This window comes from Octopus bimaculoides, chromosome 1 (assembly GCF_046866305.1).
Source record: "Octopus bimaculoides isolate indiv1 chromosome 1, ASM4686630v1, whole genome shotgun sequence".
Taxonomy (NCBI): domain Eukaryota; kingdom Metazoa; phylum Mollusca; class Cephalopoda; order Octopoda; family Octopodidae; genus Octopus; species Octopus bimaculoides.
In genome coordinates this window covers 133,906,395-133,932,183 of record NC_142928.1, presented here as the reverse complement: position 1 = coordinate 133,932,183, position 25,789 = coordinate 133,906,395, and the positions used below count along the sequence as shown (strand labels likewise).

The 25,789-nt window shown below is 35.8% G+C and overlaps 1 protein-coding gene across 10 annotated transcripts in view; it reads right to left on the bottom strand.

Moving 5' to 3' along the window:
* The window catches only part of LOC106870292 (large neutral amino acids transporter small subunit 2), a 280,148-nt gene that overhangs the window by 207,695 nt on the left and 46,664 nt on the right, over positions 1 to 25,789 (bottom strand). For 3 of the 10 annotated variants that reach the window (XM_052970797.2, XM_052970778.2, XM_052970789.2), the window contains one exon: positions 15,641 to 15,768. The exons of the other annotated variants lie outside the window; for them this stretch is intronic. The gene's annotated coding sequence lies outside the window, so the exon portion shown is untranslated. The remainder of the gene's footprint in view (positions 1 to 15,640; positions 15,769 to 25,789) is intronic. 10 annotated transcript variants of the gene reach the window in all.

The window sequence follows — 25,789 nt, the reverse complement described above, 5'->3', positions numbered from 1 at the left end:
ATCTGATCTGGCAAGGTTTCTACAGCTGGATACCCTTCCTAATGCCAACCACTCTGAGAGTGCAGCAGATGCTTTTTATGTGCCACCAGCACAGGAGCTGGTCAGGTGGCACTGGCATCAACCACACTCAAATGGTGCTTTCTACATGCCACTGGAATGGGTGCCAGTCAGGCAGCACTGGCATCAGACACACTCGAATTGTGCTTTTTTATGTGCCACCGGCATGAGCTTTATTTTTCGACATAGTCTCCCTTGCAGCCCACACACTTCTTCCAGCCGTGTTTCAGTGCTTGGATCCCACTGATAAAAAAGCTTTCATTCTGTTGCTCAAAAAAGCTATATGCAGTAAATATGATGTCATCATCCCTGTGATACTGGTTCCCAGCCAAGTGTTTCTTCATCTTGAGGAACAGATGATAGTCAGATGGGGCTTAATCAGCAGAATAGGGAAGGTGATTAAACAGCTTATCACTCCTTCATAGTCAACCTATGAACTTTTCAGCCCACGCGCATAGATCACTTTACAATAAGAAGCTGTATCATACAACCAGGAGCAGTCATAGGCAGGTTGGTATCAAAAAGGTTAATGTTCTGCAGGGCCAAGAATGAAAGGGTTAAGACTGTGTCTATGATTACATAGAGGCTGAAAGGGTCAAGACTGTGTCTATGTCCCTTCATGACTATATAGACACATAAAACAATCTGCAAAACTATGCTACACACACACATACACACACACACATATATATATATATATATATATATATATAGATGTAGTGGATCTTACATGCATGAAGTGGATTCGATCCACCATAGCCAAATTTAAATTAACAGTGCAACAGAACTTCCCACGGTGGAACAATGGTTTTTCTCTGACAGCAGTTTTACATTTTCCAGATGCCTTTAGCTAGGCCGAAATAATGTCTTCACCACTTGACCCTTTCTAACCTCTTCTACTTCACCAAAAGCTAGAATAGAAATAACAAGACCACCAACTAAATCTATTGTTCTCAATGATATGTCTATCCTTCTGGATAGTTATAAAAGCAAGAACACCCCAAGCAAAAATCAGTCAGTCACTTGGCGACAACGGAGTGAGGCGGCTCGTGACAACTCTATTAGTTAGGGAACGGACTGCTATAATCATGATCACAAGGAATGCAACTACTAAGACAATGGTCAGCGAGAGAAATGAAATTTACTGTCAGCAACTGTGAGACAACGTCCCACAACCCTACAACTTTCACTAGCTCTAATTCTGTTCTCTTACAACATCATTCTATCTCTCTCTGTAATTACTACTAAACAATGAAGAGGAAACAAACAACAAATTTTTATCATTACAACTGCTGACTCCGACATTTCATAATATTGTATACCTAATCAATCTTACCCGTTACAATTGGTAACTACACTAATTAACCTTTACCTTTACATATATATATATATATATATATATATATATTAATATCTGTTATGTAAAGTCATATTTATGGAAACAGTTGAACATCAGATGGCATGATTACTCAATACTCTTTTTATCTTTTGCTTGTATCGTTCATTAGATTGTGGCCCTGTTGAGGCACTGCCTTGAAGAATTTTTGGTCAAATAAATTGACACCAGTACTTTTTTTTTTTTTTAAGTTTGATACTTATTCTATTGATCTATCATGTATTTATATTGATCTATCATGTAGTTACATGATATATCATGTAACTGCTAGGTTACATGATATAAGCATACTAACACCATTTGTTAGGCAGTGGTGGAGGATAGCAACACAAAGACACACACACATATGATGGTCTTCTTTCAGTTTCCGTCTACTAAATCCACTCACAAGGTTTTAGTCAGCCTGAGGCTATAGTAGAAGACACCTGCCCAAGGTGCCACACAGGGGGATTGAACCCAGAACCATGTGGTTGTGAAACAAGCTTCGTACCACACAGTCACACCTATGTCTCACAATGAAAGTTTTTGACAGTGACTCTGAAGTTTTACCTTACTTGCCAATGCCAGACAGTTGTCTGAGAATGGCAAGTAAGTCAAAATTTCAAAGTCACTATCAACATTTTTCTTGTGTAACCACACTCACACACACACATGTACACATATATATTTAAACCATAGCCGTCACTCGCAAAGGAATATTACTTGATAGCACATACCTGTTCACTTCAGCAGACTATTAACATATCCTCTCTTTCACAAATTTGTGGCCTTGTGCCAATGTTAAAAAAGAATAAATTAAAGTATGTGTGTACGCACACACATACACATGTATTTAAATACTCTAAAGCCTCACTGTAAGTTAAATAAGAATGTAAACACATGATGTATTCAAGCAACCTATTATTTTCCTATAGCCAGAATATGCTTACACGGAATATTGTTTGCAATAAAATAACCCTGCTTGTATGACAGTGACACTCATTTACAACTATCATGCAATGTCAAGACAAGGCGACACACACATCTACTTCAGGTTTCTTTCAGTTTCTGTCTACTAAGTCCACTCACAAGGCTTTAGTCAGCCCAAAGCAATCATAGAAGACACTTGCCCAATGGACCACACATACATATAAATATGTATGTATATTATATATGTATATATGTGTGTGTATATGCATGTATGTATGGTTGAAATTTACAGAAAAACAAAAGACGAAGACAGGTATATAAACAACAAACAGGTGTATTAGTTTAATGCTCGGGACGGTGAGAAAATCTTTTACATTTCAAGCCTACGCTCTTCAACAGAAAGGAATGTGAGGAAATAAACAGAGAGAGAATAAAAAAACTTTTGAAGCTAGCACTCAATCATGACAGCTGGCTGGACAAAGGTAGTTACACAGGAGAGCTAGGAAGAAGGGGAGATAATAAAGTATTGGTGATCCCAAAACGAAGGTGTGTGTGTGTATGTGAGAGTGTGTAAATGTGTACATGTGGATAGGGTCTGGTGACATTGAATTCAATTCCCACCATCCATACAGTGTAAAGAGAGGGATTGCTCAGTGCCTAAAATATTGTGCAAAGAATATAAGTAGCAATCGTGATACACACCATGAAGAAATGATCAAGCTCAGTAACGATCTGTTAAGCAACAATTACCCCAAAAGTATACTACCCACTCCAATTATGAAGAAGAGAGAGGATGAGGCCAAAAAACTGTCCACAATCTGTCTACCCTATGTGAAAGCCTCTCTGTAAAGATACAAAAGATATGCGGCCCATATGACATCAGGACAGTATTCAAGAGTAATACAACATTTTGCAAATATCTCCTTCGAGTAAAACCACCAATAGAAGAGAATATGACAAAAAACTGCGTGCACTCCATCCCATGCAGCTGTGGTAGGTTATACAAAGGCAAAACAGGCCACCCCCTCAAAATAAGGGTAGACAAACATCGCAAAGCTGTGACATGAGGAGATATTGATAAACCGAGTATAGCTGATTATGTATGGAAAAATGGAGACCACCTCTCCCTGTGGGATAAGTTAAAATAATAGACAGAGAACACCACTCGAAAATATGGAAACTAAAAGAAGCAGCACATATGCTAGGACACTTCAACCTCCTAAGTAGACCAAGTACAGATATGAACAGCATATGGGAACCGGCATTAAGGAAGGATAGAAAAATATTAGATTTATAAGCCCTAAAATTCACTCCATAATTGTCCACTGGCATATGGCATAGTAGTTAAGAGCGTGGGCTACTAACCCTAAGATTCCAAGCAGTGACCCGAACAACAATAATAATAACATCAAAAAATACCTTAGGAATGAGAACCCAGGTTCGAAATTTCCCCCAAGACACTTGAAGAAGGCTGGAGGGTATATCAGCCGAAACATTGTTTTAACAACAAACAAGATGAGGACAAATATCCGTCGAATGTAAATAATGTACATAATTCCTCATCTCTTAAATATAGAACTGTATCATAGCAAACTAGTCTCAACAATTTTTTGTTCATCAATGTTATAAATGTATATAAAACAATGGGATTTTAACAATCTAAAATTGTGAAGTAGAAAACGTGTATGTGTGTAAATAAATATGTATGTATGTATGTGTGCAGGTTTGAAGTTGACTTTTGACTCTAAGACTCTTCTTACATATAGAATATCTACATGTATCTCACATTGTACCCAAATACTTTTCCATACACACTCACAAAGATGGTTTTCCTTAATTGCAAAAAGTGCAGACTTGCTGACTGTTTTTCATTTCAGTGTTTGCAAGCATAGCTAATTCATTGGTTCAGCACTCTTCAAATACATTGCACTATCCCACATAGATTATTTGTATATATTTTTAATTTGTTTCAAATATTTTGTATCATACCTGTTACACTGTAATTGAAGGAAGAAACTTATTGAAATGCACCTGTCAAATTTTGTCCTGTAATTAACATCTGTTGTTGCCATGGTTGATTAGTCCCAGCTCAGCTGTGACTGGTTATAGTTTGAATGCTATAATAAGACCTTCAAGTGACTTTCCCAAACTTTTAGGGAGTAGGGAACAATTTCAAAGAAAACGGTTGCTATTTCTCAGCCTTGTAAATAATGCTTTGTTGGTTCATAATAATTGCTGGTTTTTGCGGAGGTGTTGGTAGTGGTGCTGATGGTGGCAGTGGTAATGGAAGTAGTGTTTGTAGTGACAGGAGCGGTACTGAATGTGTTGAAGTATGCTGGCAGTAAAAATTTGATAGCTAAGGATATACATCTGTATATCATACCTAAGGGATATACACTGTTGATGGGCCAGTTACAGCAGCATTTATCCTGACATAACATCTCTTATGGACAAACTGTATTAGAAACAATAATTATTGGAGGGAGACAAAAATCCACCCTAGCAGTAGCCAGGGAGAATGCCAGGTGTATTTAAGCTATATGGGGCTTTTTCAGTGGTACATACTTGCTGCTAGTCACATGCTCAGATGATAGTACATCCATAAAGATGTTATCTCAGGACAAATATCACAGTAACTAGCCTATCAACAGTGTATATACTTTAAGTGTGATACAGGGATGCCCTCATAGTGAAAGTCCATAGCTCAGTAGTTAGGATGTTGTGGTTTTTCAGCACCCTCTTGCACCATACGATGAACGTATGGTAATAAAGGTAAAAGCAATGTTATTTATATACGTTCATCGTGTGTGTGTATATATATATATATATATATATATATATATATATATATATATATATATATATACATATATATGTCAACATTACAAGTATAAATACAAGATTATTTCCCTTTTGCATTTCCATTACACATAAAATATTTTTCTCTCACTTTTAATTTGGTCTAGAATCTTTTTATTTACTTTCCATTCCAGATTCTAATTTTCTCTTTTTCCCATCTTTTCTTCCTTTCTCACCCAACATACTGTCTCGTAGCGTTGCATTTTCCAATGGTTTTTTTCAAATAAGATATGTAGCAATCTTGTCTACTCGCAGTTGTCACATTTGGTAATAATGTCTTACGGTTAAGTTGGTTCTTATGAATTTCCCTGAAGAGAAGATTACATCTTTATCAACATCACTCATTCCTTTGGAATGTACCAATTATAAATCTTTGAAACATATGTCTGAAATAAAAGAAATCATTTAACACATGTGTATAACTCCATTTATTATATTTTATATTTATTCAAAATACCTCAATCTAACAGGGAGTTTCTACCTTGTAAACAGGAGTCACACCAATATTATTTTGTGAGATTTGCTACCCAGGTATCTGTTAACCAATTTATTTTCTCAGTGTTAATTGTTAACTAAGAGAAAATAAATACATATAATCATATATATATATGTATATATATATATATATATATATATATATATATATATACTCTTTTACTCTTTTACTTGTTTCAGTTTTTTGACTGTGGCCATGCTGGAGCACCGCCTTTAGTCGAGCAAATCGACCCCAGGACTTATTCTTTGGAAACCTAGTACTTATTCTATCGGTCTCTTTTGCCGAACCGCTAAGTTACGGGGACATGAACACACCAGCATCGGTTGTCAAGCGATGTTGGGGGACAAACACAGACATACAAACACATACACACACACACATATATATATATACATATATACGACAGGCTTCTTTCAGTTTCCGTCTACCAAATCCACTCACAAGGCTTTGGTCGGCCCGAGGCTATAGTAGAAGACACTTGCCCAAGATGCCACGCAGTGGGACTGAACCCGGGACCATGTGGTTGGTAAGCAAGCTACTTACCACACAGCCACTCCTACGCCTAAATATATATATATATATATATATATATATATATATATATTCTTTTATTGTTTTTTTTTTCTTTTACTTGTTTCAGTCATTTGATTGCAACCATGCTGGAGCACCACCTTTAGTTGAACAAATCAACCCCAGGACTTATTCTTTGTAAGCCTAGTACTTATTCTATCAGTCTCTTTTGCCGAACTGCTAGGTTACGGGTACATAAACACATCAGCATCAGTTATCAGGCGATAGTGGGGGGGACTAACACAGACACACACACACACACATATATACACAACAAGCTTCTTTTAGTTCTATATTTAAGAGGAATTATGTGCATTATTTACATTATTTACATTCAACGGATATTTGTCCTCATCTTGTTTGTTGTTAACACGTTTCGGCTGATATACTCTCCAGCCTTCATCTGGTGTCTCAGGGAAATTTTGAACCTGAGTTCTCATTCCTAAGGTATTTTTCAATCTTGTTATTATTATTATTATTATTATTATTATTATTTCAGGTCACTAAATCTTGGGGTTAGTAGCTCGCGCTCTTAACCACTATGCCATATGACCGTGGGCGATTATGAAGTGAATTTTAGGGCTTATAAATCTAATATTTTCCTATTCTTCCTTAATACCGGTTCTCATTTGATCAGTTTGGCAAGATGAATGGTACTATCTAATTTCAAAGGTATTTTGAAGCATTATTTATAGGCTGAGGAGCACATGGAGTGACCTCAGGTGCCACTTCATGTGTTTCAGTCAGTAGTTGGCCTTGTGTGTGTGTGTGTGAATGTATGTGTATTATGTGTTATGCTAAGAAATGGTACAAGGTACCAGAATTTTTGACTCAAGACAAATATAATAAACTTCATATCATTATTAAAGTATCCACATAAGTGAAGTCAAGACCAGCCAGCTTGTACTGGCACCGTACAACTAATATAACTTGATATCTCTCACTCTCTCTCTCTCTCTCTATATATATATATATATATATATATATATATAAATAACGTGGACAGTTAATGCACTAGAAATAGATCACATCTTGTGTCTATTAAGACCTAAATTGTTCTCAACATGAAATATAGCAGCATACCAAAAACGTGAGCGGGCAAGACATTTAAAATCACCTAAAAAAGCATTATTAAGCAGGAACTAGTTTCGGATTTAACAAATTCTTACCATTTGTCTATTCCTCATCAGCCTGATTTGTATGCTGCTATATTTCATGTTGAGAACAATTTAGGTCTTAATAGACACAAGATGTGATCTATTTCTAGCGCATTAACTGTCCACATTAGTGGTCGACGTTATTTTTTAAAATGTACCTTAATGCCCTGAGATTGCAGATAATATTTCTGAATCTCTTTGATTCTTTAGTTGTGCTGGCCTCCTGATAATTATTCGATATTAATTAATATATGACTAATTACCAGATTTTATAATATACACACACACACACATCATCATCATCCTCATCATCCATTGTCCATGCTTGCATGGGTTGGATGGTTTGACAAAAGCTGGCAAGTTGGGGAGCTGCACCAGGTTCCTATCTGATTTGGCATGGTTTCTATGGGTGGATACCCTTCCTAACACCAACCACATTACAGAGTGTGTTGGGTGCTTTTATGTGGCACCACACAGGTGCTTTTATGTGGCACTGCACGAGTGCTTTTCGTTGTGTGTATATATATATATATATATAAAGAATAATAATAAATGGAGCAAATCGCATATAATCAATAAGTTCCTTTAATTCCTACACATGTTTCAAAAATTATGTGCACTCTACTCCAAAGAAGTGAGAGATGCTGGAATATACACATAATTTCATCGTCAGGGAACCATATTACAAATGCAAGACTTGTGCTGAATGCTAAGATTACATGGAATTTCTACTCATTAACAGGGCATAATATCCCAGTTTTTGTGTGATTTTTGCTACCCTGGTAATTATTAACATATTTGCATTATCAAAGTTTTTCAACCAAGATAATATTAATATATACATAAATTAATATATATATATATATATATATATATATATATATATATATATATATATATATATATATATATATATATATATATACTAGCAGTATAACCCGGCGCTGCTCGGGATTAAGTTAGGATTATTAAATGATTAAGTCCTTTATTTCAAACCAAAATAAGTAACATCGACATCAGATTTGAGCGAAATCCGTTGAAATTGGTTTGGCTGAAAATGGTTTGCTGGCAATTTGATTGGGAAATCCCATAAGGAATCAGTTTATTGGTTATTTTCACTTATTGACTCATTTTTTAAATGTTGCATTAGAGATCTGCATAGGAGAAGGTTGATCTGAAGGTTTGCATTGGGGATCTGGATTGGAGTAACTTAGGAAAGCTTACCAACAACCTTAACCATAAAATAAGGAGCCTGTCCCTTCTATGTTAACTTTAACCCTAACCCTAAACCCTAGCCCTAACTCTGACCATAAAACCGTAACCCTAACCCTAATCCTAATCCTAACCATAACACCCTAGTGGAAATCGTGCGGGTGTTAATCTGAAAAATTACCAAACCCTTTTTGTGGTCCGAAAAACGGGTTGGGGGGTGGGGTGACTGAGAAATTGTTACATACGTTTTTGTTTCATAGTTGTGAAATATAAACAAAACTCTTTCGCTCCCAAAGTAGTATATGTGCGTATGTGTGAGAGTGAGAGGGGGGGGAGAAAGATGAACGATTTAAAATAAATAAATGATTTAAAATAAATATATTTGAATTGTTGTGTGAGAAAGTATATATAATCTTATTATAGAATATAGTGTCTTTCAAAAACATCTTATATTTGAAACTATATCTCATGTTTAAGAAAAAAAATGCATTTTACTCTGTCTTCCTTAGCTACATTTTCTTTCGTAATACGCTTTTGTCTCCCTCTTCCACTTGTTCGTTCCTTTTTTTTGTTTTTGTTAGACGCCGTCTTGGTGAGAGAAATTTTTTTTCCTTAGCCGCTTTGTCTCCCTCTTCCACTTTTTCATTTTTTTTTTTAGACGCTTGGCAAACACTCTGTTTCTCCCCTTCTCACAAACACACTATTTCTTTCTTTCTCTCTCTCTTTCTTTCTTTCTCTCTCTTTCTTTCTTTCTCCCTGTCTTTCTTTCTTTCTCTCTCTTTCTTTCTTTCTCCCTGTCTTTCTTTCTTTCTCTCTCTCTCCTTCACGCGCGTACGCACAGAATTGACTTCGCCATGTCAACAAACTTCAAAATTGGTAAAAGTTTATCGATTTTTACAGCTATACGCGGGTGCCTCTGTGAGAAAAAGTTGACAAAAACACAGATAGGGTCATGAACAATGTCCTCCTAAAATTGGAGCGACATGCGTGCTAATTTGTGGACGTGCATAACCCACATCACGTACACACACACACAAACATCTTGTGTTTTATAGATATTGATATCCAACTTAATATGGTTGTTTGCTAGAGCAATGAATACTGTGTTATTTACCTCAAGAGGAACTCTCATATGGATGCATGGTGCATAAAAGCACTCATATTTATATTATAGGCAGATGAGAACCATCTGCTATAATAATAATATAAATATGACTGCTTTTGTGCACCATGAATCCATATGAGAGGTCTTCCAAGGTAGATAAAACAGTATTCATTGTTCTAATGAAGCATCCTTGTTAAGTTGAATATAAATATCGCCTTTAGCTATTAATACTGCTTCTGTCACTCTTTTACTCTTTTATTAATTTCAGTCATTTGACTGCGGCCATGCTGGAGCACCGCCTTTAGTCGAGCAAATCGACCCCAGAACTTATTCTTTGTAAGCCTAGTACTTATTCTATCAGTCACTTTGTGCCGAACCGCTAAGTTACGGGGACATAAATACACCAGCATCGGTTGTCAAGCGATGGTGGGGGGACAAACACAGACACACAAACACACATACATATATATATATACATATATACGACGGGCTTCTTTCAGTTTCCGTCTACCAAATCCACTCACAAGGCTTTGGTCGGCCCGAGGCTATAGTAGAAGACACTTGCCCAAGGTGCCGCGCAGTGGGAATGAACCTGGAACCATGTGGTTGGTAAGCAAGCTACTTACCACACAGCCATGGCTATTTGAAACATCTGTGCCTGAAAAGACACTAAAATTATATATATATATATATATCATTCACAGTGAGATTCAGCTGTTATGCCACCACTGGATGTCTGCCATTGTAGAGACCAGGCAGGTTGAAATCACATGATCTGACAATTCCATTGCCTGCAGTTTAGTAGACAATTCTCATCTGCCAACAATATATATGTGAGTGCTTTTATGCAGCATACATCTATATGAGAGGTCCTCTCACTGTAAATAATCCATTGTTCATTATTAACCAATCTTTATATCCATATTAAGTTGGATAAAAAATTGCTTTTTCATATTAATACTGCTTCTGTCGTTGTTGTTGTTGTTATTATTATTATTATTATTATAAGGCGGCGAGCTGGCAGAATTGTTAGCACACTGAACAAAATCCTTAGTGGTATTTCACCCGTCGCTACATTCTGAGTTCAAATTCCACCAAGGTCAACTTTACCTTTCATCCTTTCAAGGTCGATAAATTAAGTACCAGTTGAATACAGGGGTTGATGTGATCGACTATCCCCCTTCCCCAAATTTCAGGCCTTGTGCTTATAATAGAAAGGATTATTATTATTATTATTATTATTATTATTATTACTACTACTATTATTAAGGCAGCAAGCTGGCATAATTGTTAGTATACTGGACGAAATGTTTAGTGGCATTTCATCCGTCTTTATGTTCTGAGTTCAAATTCCGTCGAGGTCAACTTTGCCTTTCATCCTTTCAGGGTCGATAAAATGAGTACCAGTCAAGTACTGGGTTGATGTAATCAACTAGCTTCCTCCCTACAAAATTTCAGGCCTTGTACCTATAGTAGAAAGGATTATCATCATCATCATCATCATTATCATTATTATTATAATATATATATATATTTATATATATACACACACACACACACACACACACACACACACATATATATATATTTATATACACACACATACACTTATACATGTATGTGTGTGTGTATAGAGAGAGAGAAATATACACACACACACACACACATACACGCACACAAATACACATACACACACACATATACACATAATTGGATACATTTGACAAACAGCGATTAAACCATTCAGATTTTGGCTCTAATTTTAATTGCATTTATTTCCCACTGTCACTTGTACACAAAGGTCATTCATATTTGAGGGTCAGGTGTCACATTTGTCATATTTGAGGGTCAGTTGATATTCAGCAAGTATTTCCCCTTTATCTGTCTGATGATAAGTTGGCTTTTCATACTGGTCCTATATGGGTGCATCTACTGGTTCCATCTACTGGTTGCATCTATAGCGTGATATTGTATTGCTGAATACTGGGCCTCACAGAGGCAATGACTAGTGACCAAGACCTTTGGTGATATGCTGTACTTGAGAAGAACTGTCAAGCCAAGAGAAATCATAGTTGTGATTGATACTGATGTCATAACTGGCACCCATGCCAGTGGCATGTAAAAAGCACCTTTCATGCATTGGACCTCATGAAGGCAAAGTGCTGATGCCAGTGGCACATGAAAAGCTCCTTTCGAGTGTTGGGCCTCACTGAGGCAATGACCGAGACTTTTGGCATTATGTCGTGCTTGAGAAAAAGACCCATCAAGCCAAGTAAAATTGCAGTTGTGACAGATACTGGTGTCACGCAAATGGCTGGTGGCATGTAAAAGCACCCATTACACTCTTAGAGTGGTTTGCATTAGGAAGGACATCCAGCTGAAGTAACCATGCCAAATCAGACTGGAGTCTGGTGCAGCCTTCCAGCTTGCCAGCCCTGGTCAACTGTCCAACCCATGCCAGCATGGACAACAGACGTTAAATGATGATGATGTATATAACCAACAAAATAAAGGAGTACCAAAACAATGCCCATGTTCTTTTTTCATATATATATATATATATATATATATATATATATATAAAGAACAGAATTATATCCTGCAATCAACAGACCCATTTGTCCAATCCCAGGTAAACTCAAAATCATCATTGTTCTCATTGTGACTTCATATCAAAATCCATTCCTAGACTCGAATCACATTCGCACATCCATCACAACTAGATGCAGATTCTTTTATTTTTAATACTTCCTTCTTTTTTTTTTTCATCTGTTCCTTCAAATTCTCATACATCAGAATTGACAGAATTAACCATCATATTTATATATGAATGTATGTGTGTGTGCGCACACACACACACACGTTTATCATCATCATAATCATCATCATATTAACATCCACTTTTCCATGCTTGCATGGGTCAGTTAAAATTCAATGATGCAGATTTTCTATGGCTGCATTCCTTTCCTGTGATCAAACAGGGTAATGTTCATCAATGGCCACAGCCAGACATGTTTTCATGGAAGATTGAATATGAATGATGTAGCTTGTGTAATGGTAAACACTTGTTTACAACTATCATGTAATGTCAAGACAAGGACACACACGTGCATGTGTGCACACAGACACACACACACATGTGCACATGCGTATATATGTATATATCATCATTATCATCATCATCACCAACATCATTTTTAAGCATCTACCTGTTATGCTGGCTTGAGTTAGACAGTTTGACAGAATGCAATGCATCTAAATACTGCTTTGTGCACCAATCTCTAATTTTTCATGATTTCCAAGTTTCAGTGTTCTTCCTCATACACCAACCAATTTACAGTGTGTACTGGATGACTTTTCATGTCCAGCACAAGTGAGCTTCATGTAACTTGCAAGAGTAAAAAACCCGTTCCACTAAATAGAGACAACGTAGCTAAATAGGACTAAACTAATTGAACTACAATTCTTTCCTTAAATTTTATGATGTAGTCCAGCATTTGTAATTTCTTCTGTCACTCTCTAAGGCACCTCCTTAGTTGACAATGATGTTACTTAGTTGACAATGATGTTGACAATGATGTAACAGTTGACAATGATGTTACTATACCAAACATTGGGTGTGACACATTCCTGTGCAAACTGATTACCGTATTTCTCCACCAGATGTATATATAAGCATTCATGCATACATACACATGTACAATGGCTTAGTGGCAGGGAGAGCATCTGGGAATAGAATACTGCCTCAACAATTGAAGGGCAAACATCAAAAATTATTACGATGATGGTTGTGGTATTATGCATACACACACACACGCACATTCACACACACACAAACACATATACTCATGCATAAATGTGCATGTGTATGTCTGATTCTGAGTGTGTATCTATTTTTTCCACTAGCATATGTGAAATAAGTTAGTATGTTGAAGGAATTAATTCTGTCTGTATAACAGCATTCTGACAAAAAAAAAAATGATGTACGCATGTCTAATATAAGTATTAGTGAACTCTAATAGGTCATTTGCTTTGCATGAAACAAGGTCATTTAGGTGAACTTGTCACTTTGTTATGTGAACAAATTAGTTGCTGCATGTGTTCACCGCATAAGCATTTGCAGAGCTGAAAAAAAAAATAATCTTATTGAATGAATGAAGCTTATTGATTACATAATTATCATCCAGCATTCTTACCATGTGTGTGTGTGTGTGTGTGTGTGTGTGTGTGTGTGTGTGTGTGTGTAACAACCTGAACAAGAATGGAAAAAAATTACACATTTATTTGATGATTACACCATACATTTCCCACAATCATTTCTATTGTGCCAGCTCATTTAAATATAGAAAAAAGGTACAAAATACCAATGAAGCCAATGTACCCCAAAAATTATGTTAACACAATGTCATCAATGTAATCCAAAACAGGTTAAATCCAAAGTGAACTGAAATAATATCTACAATGCATGAACACATGCAAAAAAAGAATGTTATGAAAAAATATAATATTCTAAGAAAAGCCAGTTTAGAATTTAAGTTTATGATGTCAATAGATAAGGAAAGAATAAAAAATAAACATAAAAATTTTGTGTCACTACATTTAGTTATCTAGCTATTTATGTATGCTTAAAAAATCTGGAAAATTTATGCTTGTTAAATTATAGAAAAAGCAATTATAATGGAGGCATTATTTATTATTGAAATATTTAGATGTTTTTTCTATATTAATGGGAACAATTCAACATAAGACTGGTTCTACGATTTAATAATTCTAATTTTGAAGTAATTATATTATAAATTTCCTCCAGGCAAGAATCACATATAAAATTACTGGTATTGTTCAATAGAGCATAATTAATAATGGACCAATTTATATCACAGTTAATGTTCCTGTCTTTCAAATTCCAAATGCATTTATTTCATCCTTAACTTAAGTGAAGAAGAATGGTCATGTAACCTAGACTTCCAATTTGTAGCAGGAGAACCTATGTAGTAATATGTTTGATCCCCTGCAATTACCATACATTGGTGTATTATATTCTTTCTTAAACACTGATTTTATGAAGGACACATAAGCTTGGTTTTGGACTTACAAAGGCATACATTCACAAGTATGTAGCATTCGTGGTTAAAGGAATTAGTATTAACTTTACTCTCAGAATTTGATGTTAAACCAAGGTTATTAGTAGCATTATAATCAGTATTATTACTAGATGTTATCTTAAAGGTACCTTCAATTTCAATATTGGAATTAACTTCACCTAAGGTATCAAAAACCAGATACAAATCCTGTATTCTGATTGGGTAAAAATGATCAAACTTTAAACCTTTGTAAAATTTTTCAAAAATATTTTCTGGTATAAATGAATCACAAACTTGAATTCCATGTGTAAAAGCACATCACTGTACCAAATTTGAAAATTTTCACTTAATTTTAAAATTTCAAAATATGTGACAGCAACAGAAAAGATCTCTCTCTGTTTATCTCTATTATTTTCTTGTGGTAAACTTTCTCACTTTCTATAAAAGTATATCATTCACATTGTGTGTGCATGTGTGTTTCTCAGTGTGTGATATGCATGTGTAAGAAAATTCATTAAGGTAATAGGATGATTTTAAAAATGTATGTAAAAGATGATTTATTTTAATAGCATACATTTCTATTAGTATTTTTTCTTACACACACGATCGCACATACACACACACACACATACAAACACACATGGACTCACTTGGTGCATGGTGGAGTTTAAAGATTTCAATTATCTTAAATCTCTGTATTGAACCACTGAATCAGCATTCCACAAAATGTGTTTATGGAGAGAAAAATATTGAAAAATATTGATACAAGTGATAGTGACAAAGAAATGAGAAAGGTACCAGGTGGTCGTGGGAAGTGCTAGAAACAACAGCTGAAACTCCTTTATATCACACTTTTTTCGTCAGGAAATTATTTTGAAATTATAAACAGGAACAAATTGCAAATTCAGATTGTCCATATTTCAAAACTACAAAAAAAAAAAAAAAAAAATTTTGAAAAAAAGCTGAAATTTTAGGATTTATGGAGGAAGAGGTAGGTTAATGAAAAAATTTTTTAGATTTCATAATTGTTTTTAAATTACATTTTATTTTCTGTTTGAAAATGAAGGGAGTGGGGATTGTAAAGGTAATCGCTGATTTCATTTTTTTTTTTTTTTAACCTTCAAGGCTTCTTCCATCATTTTAAGTGAGGAGTAAAAAAAAAAAATTGTACAAAATTGGTCTGGAAGTGGCGGGGGTTGTAGATTGATACATTTTCAAACTTCTTTTTTTTCTCCTAAAAAGCTTCCCCCAATCGTTTATAAGGGTGTGGTAAAATCAAAATTTGAAAAGTCTCCGTCAAAATGGAGAAAATCCAACTTATGTGGGTGTGCTATTCCGAAAGTCCGCCAAGGCATTCTGTTATGAAAATTACCCAGCAAACAACAGGATATACAGCTGGTGTGTGTGTGTGTGTGTGTGCATGTCTCATTTATAGTTGTTTTGATAGTGTACCTTTGTACTTCAGAATGATATCTCTTTGGCTGTGTGCCACTCCGCACATGACGACATTCAGTTGCATTGAAATAATATGTACGTTCTCCAGATAGTCTTTTGTGTTCATCAATGACAGTTTGAAATGCCAAAACGGCTGCAGACTCTAAGAGGTTTGAAACTCTTTTAGTTGCTTTTGTTCTGTTTTTTTGCACCAACCATTTTTTGAAGTTAAAAAAATTAAAATCAAACTTTGTGCTTAGGGAGATTATTATGAGACTGTCTCTTTAAGTCATCGACAAATTACAGCTTAAAAAATCAGAGCCATTTATTGGGGAAGAGCTGAAGTGAGCCAATGTTGTGGTAGGTTTACCCTTGTTAGTATTATTTTCCTTTTCTCTGACGATGTTGGCTCCAAAGAAAGTCATTTTGAAAGCAAAGCTATATTTTCTGATGTTCCTAAAAAAATGTGTGGATTCTTCAGTAGTGACAATAAGAAATTGTTTTAGAGGCTCTAGTGGATTAACTTTTCCATTGTAACAACACATTGCATTTATCTCTTCTTTTTAGATTTTGGCTAAACTCTTGTCACAAATTTTGGATATGATATCAATTGAGACTATTTTTTTCAGGAGCATGGTCATGTCCAGGATCATAGCCAAGCATATTTTCTGTCCACAGCTCATACGTGTATGGCTACAATCTAGCTTCTGCCTGTCTTGCTCTCTGAGTTTTCTGCCTGGCCTTGCACTGTTGTGAAGTTTCATGATTTCTGTATGCAGCCTGTTTGGTAGCATTCTGTTGAAGGTGAACCTGTCATTTATCAGGCATTTCCAGTTGTCTAGAGAAACCTTATCCGATAGCATCATGTTTATAGCAAGTGTCACTTTCACTATCAATCTGAAGTCTTCTGTGAGATCCATTCCTGGCAGTATTAGCTTGAGGTTTTTGTTAGTTCTGTTCATTTGTTTCTTCAGCTCTCAGAGCACACTTGCATTTAGTACAGAACATATTGTAGGCAGGGTACATCTTTTCCTTGCTTTATAGTCAGAAACAACTTATTAAAAAAGCAAGTGTCTTTCCAAATATACCACAGTGGCTTTCCTGATATACCACAGAGGAAAACACTTTTAGGAAAAAAGAGAAAAGATGGAAAGAAGCTACACAATGTTGTAGACGGAAAGTATTATTGTCTTCTACTGATCTGAAGCTATTAAGATTAAAGAGGAATTGTAAAAACATGTTTTCAAGAAATGTAAGATGTTAAGCGATTTGAATGACAGAACATGTAAAGTTTCTGTCACTCAAAACGTAAACACGGTATTTTTGTGATAGATATTATGAGTATTAATTAAATAACTTTTGATGTCAAACTTCAGACACACCAACAATTTTTTGAGGAACAGTAAGTGATGAGAAAGAGAGAGGGAGAAATGATGAAAGTAAGGTTGTAAGAGAGAGAGACGGGGAGATAGAAAAATAGATGAATAGCGTCCTACCAAGACAATACAGTGTTCCTTCTTCTTCATTCACCCCTCTTTGATATAGTTTATTTTTCTTCCTTTCTCTCCTTTTTTTACTGCACATGTTTCTTTTGTTTCAGACGGTGGCAAATTTTCATGAGGAACTGTTAAGTTGTGTGTGTGTGTGTGTGTGTGTGTGTGTGAGAGAGAGAGAGAGAGAGAGAGAGAGAGAGAGAATTACATGGTGATATCTATGTAACGATTAGTTGTTACTGAGGAAAACAAAGTAAAGTCGTAAGAGAGTGAAAAAGAGGAAGATAAAAAAGTAACAGAGATAAATTTCTTTATTAGTCACACAGGGCTGAACACAGATGAGACAAATACAATGTAGAGTTTTTCTTTTCGAGGTGGGGTGGGGGGCGAAACAAAGTCAAAAAAACAAAAGTAGGGACAACGATCAAAAGGAATCAAAATCGTTTGGGATATATACAAAATAAAAACTCAAAATAATACGAAAAGTTCCCAAGAAATAGGGAGGTTTATCCGTGGAAAGAAAAACCTACGAAAAGATCACGGTAACCTCGGGCAATAATGTTACATCTATTTGCACTTTTACATTCGTGTTTAATTGAACCCTGAATAATAACAAAATTCCTCCATCAAGCCAAAATAGATTTCCTCTCCGTAACTTTCTGTCAACTCATATCTCACACTTTCCTCCCATTCTCCTCTATTTTTCCTTCCTTCCCAACTATTTCTGTTGTCTGCTTACACAACATCACACTTAATTATCATTAATATGCTCCCCTCATTTCCCCCAAAACATTTTATAAACATGAACCTAAGTAAAGCACAGTTTGATGAAATTGATATATATATGTGTGTGTGTGTGTGTGTGTGTGTGTACACGTATACATATACACGGTCCGAGGACGATTCGTCTCCAGTTATTTCATCGTCGATTAATTTGTCCCCGATCAATTCGTTGCTGGCCAATTCGTCCCAAAATACTCTTAAATGTGATTTTCGAGGGAAAGTTTAGAACAAGTTTAAGATATATTTTCCCTTTCTTTAACCCGCATCCTCTCTCAAATATCTGCGCTGAACAGTTTGCGAACGAAGATTTTCAAGCAAATCGAATTAAATTTATTCAATACGTCTACCCATCAACATGACTACTTGCAAGATCATAACTTTAGAGAAAGGAAAAATCAAAGTGGTCGATCAAGAAAATTATACATACACAAAAAATAAGCAGATGGATTGAAGATATACTGGAGGTGCGAAAATCGTGTGTGCAAGACGTGACTTCAAACATGAAAATTATAAAGAGCTTAAGAAAATTGGGATCCATAATCACGCTTCAACTGCTGCAGAGGTAAATGCAAGGATAATAGTTTCAAATATTAAAGTAAACTCTATTTCATTTCGTGATGCCCCTCGCTCAATTATCGCTAGTGAAGTTCAGAATTTAAACGACTGTACATTGTCGCAAATACCTCTGTTTGCACAGCTTAACAGGAATATTAGACGTTGGAGACAAGTTGATTCCAACTATCCTGCCACCCCATTTACAAATGTTGGTTTTTTTCATTCCAAGTGAATACTCCTACCTCGACAATGATGAAACTTTTTTACAGTATTACAACGAAACGGAAGATTCAAAACGAATACTAATATTAGCAAGTGACGAAGCACTTCGACAGTTAAAACAGCACAAGAACTGGGCACCAGACGAAACATTTAAGTGCTGTTCCAGTATATTTTTTCGGTTATGTACACTTCACATTCAATTTGATAATTTTGATGCCCCTCGTTTGTTCGCATTGCTCTCTAACAAAAGTCAAGACCTATAGTAGACTTTTTGCCAAAATAAATGAATTACTGCAGAATGAGAGACCTGATAATATAATTATGGATTTCGAAAAAGCAGCTCATAATGGATTTCTGGAATCATTTCCTGGGTCGAATTTGGCATGCTGCTTGTTTCATTTAGGACAAAATGTGTACAAGCATGTTGTGCAAGAAGGACTAAAATGCAGATATCACGAAGACGACAGTTTTAGTCTAAAAATACGGTGTTCTTTTGCCCTTGCCTTCCTGCCAGTTGATGACGTTGTAGATGGATATGAACAACTTGCAGATGACGATGATATTCCACAGTCAATTGTATCCTATTTTGAAAATAATTATATAGGACCACCTAGAGGAGTGGCTCCTAACCTGGAGTCCGCAGACCCTGGTGGTTCACAACGGTAGTACTGGGGATCCGTGAACTAAATTCAAAATTTCATATATATATATATATATATATATATATATATATATATATATATATATATATATATATATATATATATATATATATATATATATATATACACAGACTGGAACGAACACGACACAATGAAGTAGAGAAATTTGAAAAGACAACACGAAACCGGTTATTTCTCAAAATACAATGTTTATATACCAAAAAGATTTTATAACATTTTTATAACATTTTTCTTACATTTTTCTGACATAATTTAAATATATACTTTAACCATGTAACACAAGCCTTCTGTAGTTTTTTCACTCTTATTATCTTTTATACATCCAACCACGTGCTTTCACATACCAACTTTCTCACCTATATATATATATGTAGTAAAACTACCTCCCGCCATTAGATACAAACTACTATCGCCATTACATACAATCTTCTCATTTAAATATAAATAAATGCGAGCGTAGTAGAGAACCCATTCCTTGTCATCACGTGACTGATTATTATTCGAATCGGCAAATTCTTCGAACCTTTCCCGCCAGAACGCAAACTGACCAATCACGGCCCCTAATAAGGTCACGTGATAGAGTATATTTCTACCATCTGGTGAGCCAGTAGTTTGTTATAAATAGCTTTAACTCGGCAACCAAACTTGTCTCGGTCCAGTTTCTCTTTGAGAACTGTTCCGTGTACCACACGACAGTAGCAGCAGTTCCAGCGACCACTTCAACAGCTTCGTCCAGCCAACGATGACCACCGCCGTCGCCACATCAGCAACAAGAGTCTACGACTACTATCCAGCATCATCGTCATGACCAACACGATTATACGATTACTACGACCGAGCATCAATCTCCACCAGCGTCAACACGACTTACTATGTACACCACACCAAACTACCGCGGCACATCTCTCTCTTCGATTCTGTTAGGTGACTCAGCTTCACCACGGTAAATAAACAGACAAGAGTTCTTAAACAGACAAGAAATTCTCAGCCAGCGACGAACATCTGTATAACAAGAAACACGGCCCGGCATCGATGCCACGACATCACAACTAGTGATCAGCACTGCCACACTCAGCCTCTCCTCACTTTCACATACAGAACTTTTCCTATAGTGTACTAACGATCTGGTATAATTGCTCACGTGTTATTGACTCTTTCTCTCTGCTGTAATAACATACACACACATGTATCACTCACATACACACTTTTCTTTGTATGACGGCCTGTCTTTGATTATGTTCTTATATGTCGCATTCACACTCTCACACAGACATACATCTTTAACGCTACAATAAATATCTCTGTTATTCATCTTATACGGTTGTGGTCTTTCATTACTGGTCATCTATGTTATCGTCGCATAACATATCATGTGCAAGAAGGACTAAAATGCAGATATCACGAAGACGACAGTTTTAGTCTAAAAATACGGTGTTCTTTTGCCCTTGCCTTCCTGCCAGTTGATGACGTTGTAGATGGATATGAACAACTTGCAGATGACGATGATATTCCACAGTCAATTGTATCCTATTTTGAAAATAATTATATAGGACCACCTAGAGGAGTGGCTCCTAACCTGGAGTCCGCAGACCCTGGTGGTTCACAACGGTAGTACTGGGGATCCGTGAACTAAATTCAAAATTTCATATATATATATATATATATATATATATATATATATATATATATATATATATATATATATATACACAGACTGGAACGAACACGACACAATGAAGTAGAGAAATTTGAAAAGACAACACGAAACCGGTTATTTCTCAGAATACAATGTTTATATACCAAAAAGATTTTATAACATTTTTATAACATTTTTCTTACATTTTTCTGACATAATTTAAATATATACTTTAACCATGTAACACAAGCCTTCTGTAGTTTTTTCACTCTTATTATCTTTTATACATCCAACCACGTGCTTTCACATACCAACTTTCTCACCTATATATATATATGTAGTGAAACTACCTCCCGCCATTAGATACAAACTACTATCGCCATTACATACAATCTTCTCATTTAAATATAAATAAATGCGAGCGTAGTAGAGAACCCATTCCTTGTCATCACGTGACTGATTATTATTCGAATCGGCAAATTCTTCGAACCTTTCCCGCCAGAACGCAAACTGACCAATCACGGCCCCTAATAAGGTCACGTGATAGAGTATATTTCTACCATCTGGTGAGCCAGTAGTTTGTTATAAATAGCTTTAACTCGGCAACCAAACTTGTCTCGGTCCAGTTTCTCTTTGAGAACTGTTCCGTGATATATATATTTTGTGTTCGACCGTGTGACGCGTCTAAATAAAAGGAGTCCTCTGTTTTTCCATTCGTCACCATATCTCCTTTTATGAGTTCGCACGGTCGTCCCTTACATATATACATACATTCATAAGGATAAGCATATTAAAAGGAGTCCGTGAGAAGACTCATTTAAATAAAAGGGTTGGGAACCGCTGTTGGGAACCACTGACCTAGAGGAAGAGGACAGAGGAGGCGACGCCTTGAACCTCCATTTACATTACCAATATGGAATGTTTGGGATCGATGTATGACGGGTATTGCTCGTACTACAAATAGTTTACAAGCTTACCACAGCGCGCTGAAAAACACAGTGAATATTAGTCATTCAAATATTTGGAAACTTATTGATGTGATTAAATGTGAGGAAAGGTTTGCTAGTACAAAACTGCAGAAGTTTATGCAGGGAGAAGAACCAAGCCAAAAAAAAAAAAAGAGAGAGAGAGAGAGAGATGAACCTGCTTATAAAAAATGTCATGGAAAAATATGATCCAAGCCCCAAAATTATTTTTCCGAAAGCAATTGCACACAATCTTAAATTCTAAGAAAAAAATAGCTATGTAATACAACGACGAATTGACTGACGACAAATTGACCAACGAGTGGGGACAAATTAACAACGACAAATTGCCGTCGAATAATTGACTCGACACCATACACACGCATATACATATGCAAAAATGAGCGTGCGTGTGTGAGTGTGCGCGTGTGTATTTATGTGTATGTATGTATGTATGTATGTATGTATGTATGTATGTATGTTTGTATGTATGTGGCAGTTGCGCTTGAATGATGCTACTCTACTGTTTGTCATTGCAGTTGAGGATATGCACCGCTTGAATCATATTCTGAGAGCTTCGAAGTCATCTCTTACCGATTATACTTGGTAGTATAACTAAGTCTTGTTTCACTGTTTATGATCTAAAATGACATTGCAGCAATGTCAATGTAATGAAAATCAACACCAAGTAGCAAGAAATTATTTTCCACAAGGGATGCGAGAAAGAACAACGAAGAAGCGTAAACATACTGCTAATGACTAGAAGATGCGGTTGGAGCTGAAGGAAGCGCTCATGTTTCCAAACCATATTATAATAACGTTATGACTTAGTTGGATTTAATAAAAAAAAACGTTCTAATTGTAGAGTTAACTATATGCTAAGAAGTCAAAATATGGTGTGGACATATGAAAGAAGGAGCTAAAATATGAAAAGTTTATGGAATAGTGAAAGGCACGAAGATGGTTAGGCATCGTGTTTGCTGCTGAGGTGAGCTGTCGTAGGTTTGTATTTAGATTCACCAAATCCTGCCTGGATGGTGGTAGACTTTGTAAAATAGCAGACCAGTTATTTTAGAAATTAATTGGGCAGAATCTCATGAAAGCAAAGAACAAAGTCTTAGTGAGTAGTAAAGCAAAATAGTTGCTGTCTAATTGGAGTGGTAAGGTGCTTAAATGGTGTAGCCCTTGAGTTCCCCAACCTCGGACCTTCCAGACATATACGGACTTATACAACAAATCCAAAAGTGCTTCCCCTATAAAATCGTTCCCCAGGAAGAACCACTGCTTCACATCCTCTCACAGTTATGCTAGTGAGGTAATTGCAGTTTCAACCGATTTGCAGTGGTAGCGTTATAGTTAACAGAGAATGGGGAAAGTTTCTACAGCGTGGGCCGAAAGAAATTGGAGATTCTTTGGTATATGGCATTGAAGGAAGGAGCAATTCTGTTTGTGAATACTAAAACAGTTGTGATCTCCAGTTGATACATAGACACACGAATAGCAACAGTATCAAGCGTCACTCACTCCCACACACTGCTGGGATGCACAGAACCAATGAGAGAAGCGAACAAATATTTGCCGGAGAAATGGACAGTGGAGAAAGTACACATGCAAGGCTTCATCATTGCACTGAATAAAAACACGGCTGGGAAATCTCTCAACCAATTTCATATTTGATATTCGGTTAAGTCACGAGAGAATGAATATTAAGGAAATGATTTTCACTAACGAAGCTCTTTTCATTTCACAACTCATCGAGTAAAGTAAACAAGGGAGTATAAACGAACGAATAAGAGTGGCGTTATGCCAATGTAAGAAATGAATCACTAAATGTTTTGGATTTGGCTCTGTCACATTTTTGGCAATATCATCTGTTATTAACTTTGTCAAAGGATTTATACGTTTAGCTGCTTTACAAAGGATAGTATAAGTAAAATAGATAACGATAGAGTAACACAAGGTTTCGATATGAGATTAAATATTTCCTAATCACCAGATTAAAACCTACGGAGGATATTTTTGGTGCGAATGCTTTGCAAATGATCATACCTACACTTTTATTATTTGAATATGTAATGAGTAAAACGTTAAAACTGTATTAAAAAAATTTTATCCTATTTTCCGGCATCATTCAATGCTTATTATTTATAAAACATTTCTGTGAAGGAAGCTGGTTATTACAATTAGAAGTAATGAAGTCTTTGAATTTTCCCAAGGAAATTGAATGAAATGCTACTTAAATCATATGTCAAGATTAAGAGCTATCTTGATCTAAACAAAAGAGTTTTGTACTGACCGGCTTGAATTCTGCAAAGGAAAATAAACATATGACAAGGAAAATCATACATACGTACACACATACACACACACAAACACACACACACACACACACACACACACACACACACACACACACACACATTCATATATAGATACAAATATATATGTGTGTTTATACATATACAGGCATCAACCTATCATATATATATATATATATGTATGTATAAATGAAAAATTGACATAGTTCTGGAATCGGATGCTGCTAGCGCCTGGGAAATGTGTTATAGCAGCTATTAAGTCACACACATACAGATGCACCCCACACCCACAATCGCATACATACACATGTGCACACAAAACACATCCAAACATCATGTGAATACCGTGCACATGCATACATACATACATACATACATACATACATACATACATACATACATATACACACCCATCATAGTCATGTGTTGAGAGGAATTCTTTGGGGTTTGGATAATTCTCCTTTGAAAACATGGATGTTTCGTTCAATATCCTTAAACAATCCTTATTCAGTGACCTTTTGAACGGGATGGCTATTCGACCTGAAGAGAATTCTAACTGGGCTCCACATGCAAGGTCATGCGTTGTTTATCTTAATATGGAATCCCCATGTCGCACACATATGGTTGTGATGCATGCGCCTGGTGTACCCTTATCAGACGGGTAGTCATGATGGGTATACTGGACTTCGTATATTTTACCCCAATGTTACTGTGATGGCATGCACTGCTCTCTCACTCAATAATATAACAACAACACTAATAATAATAATAATAATAATAATAATATTAATAATAATAAATAATAATAAAATATATATAACATACAGAAAATTGCAAATATATATATAGCATACAGAA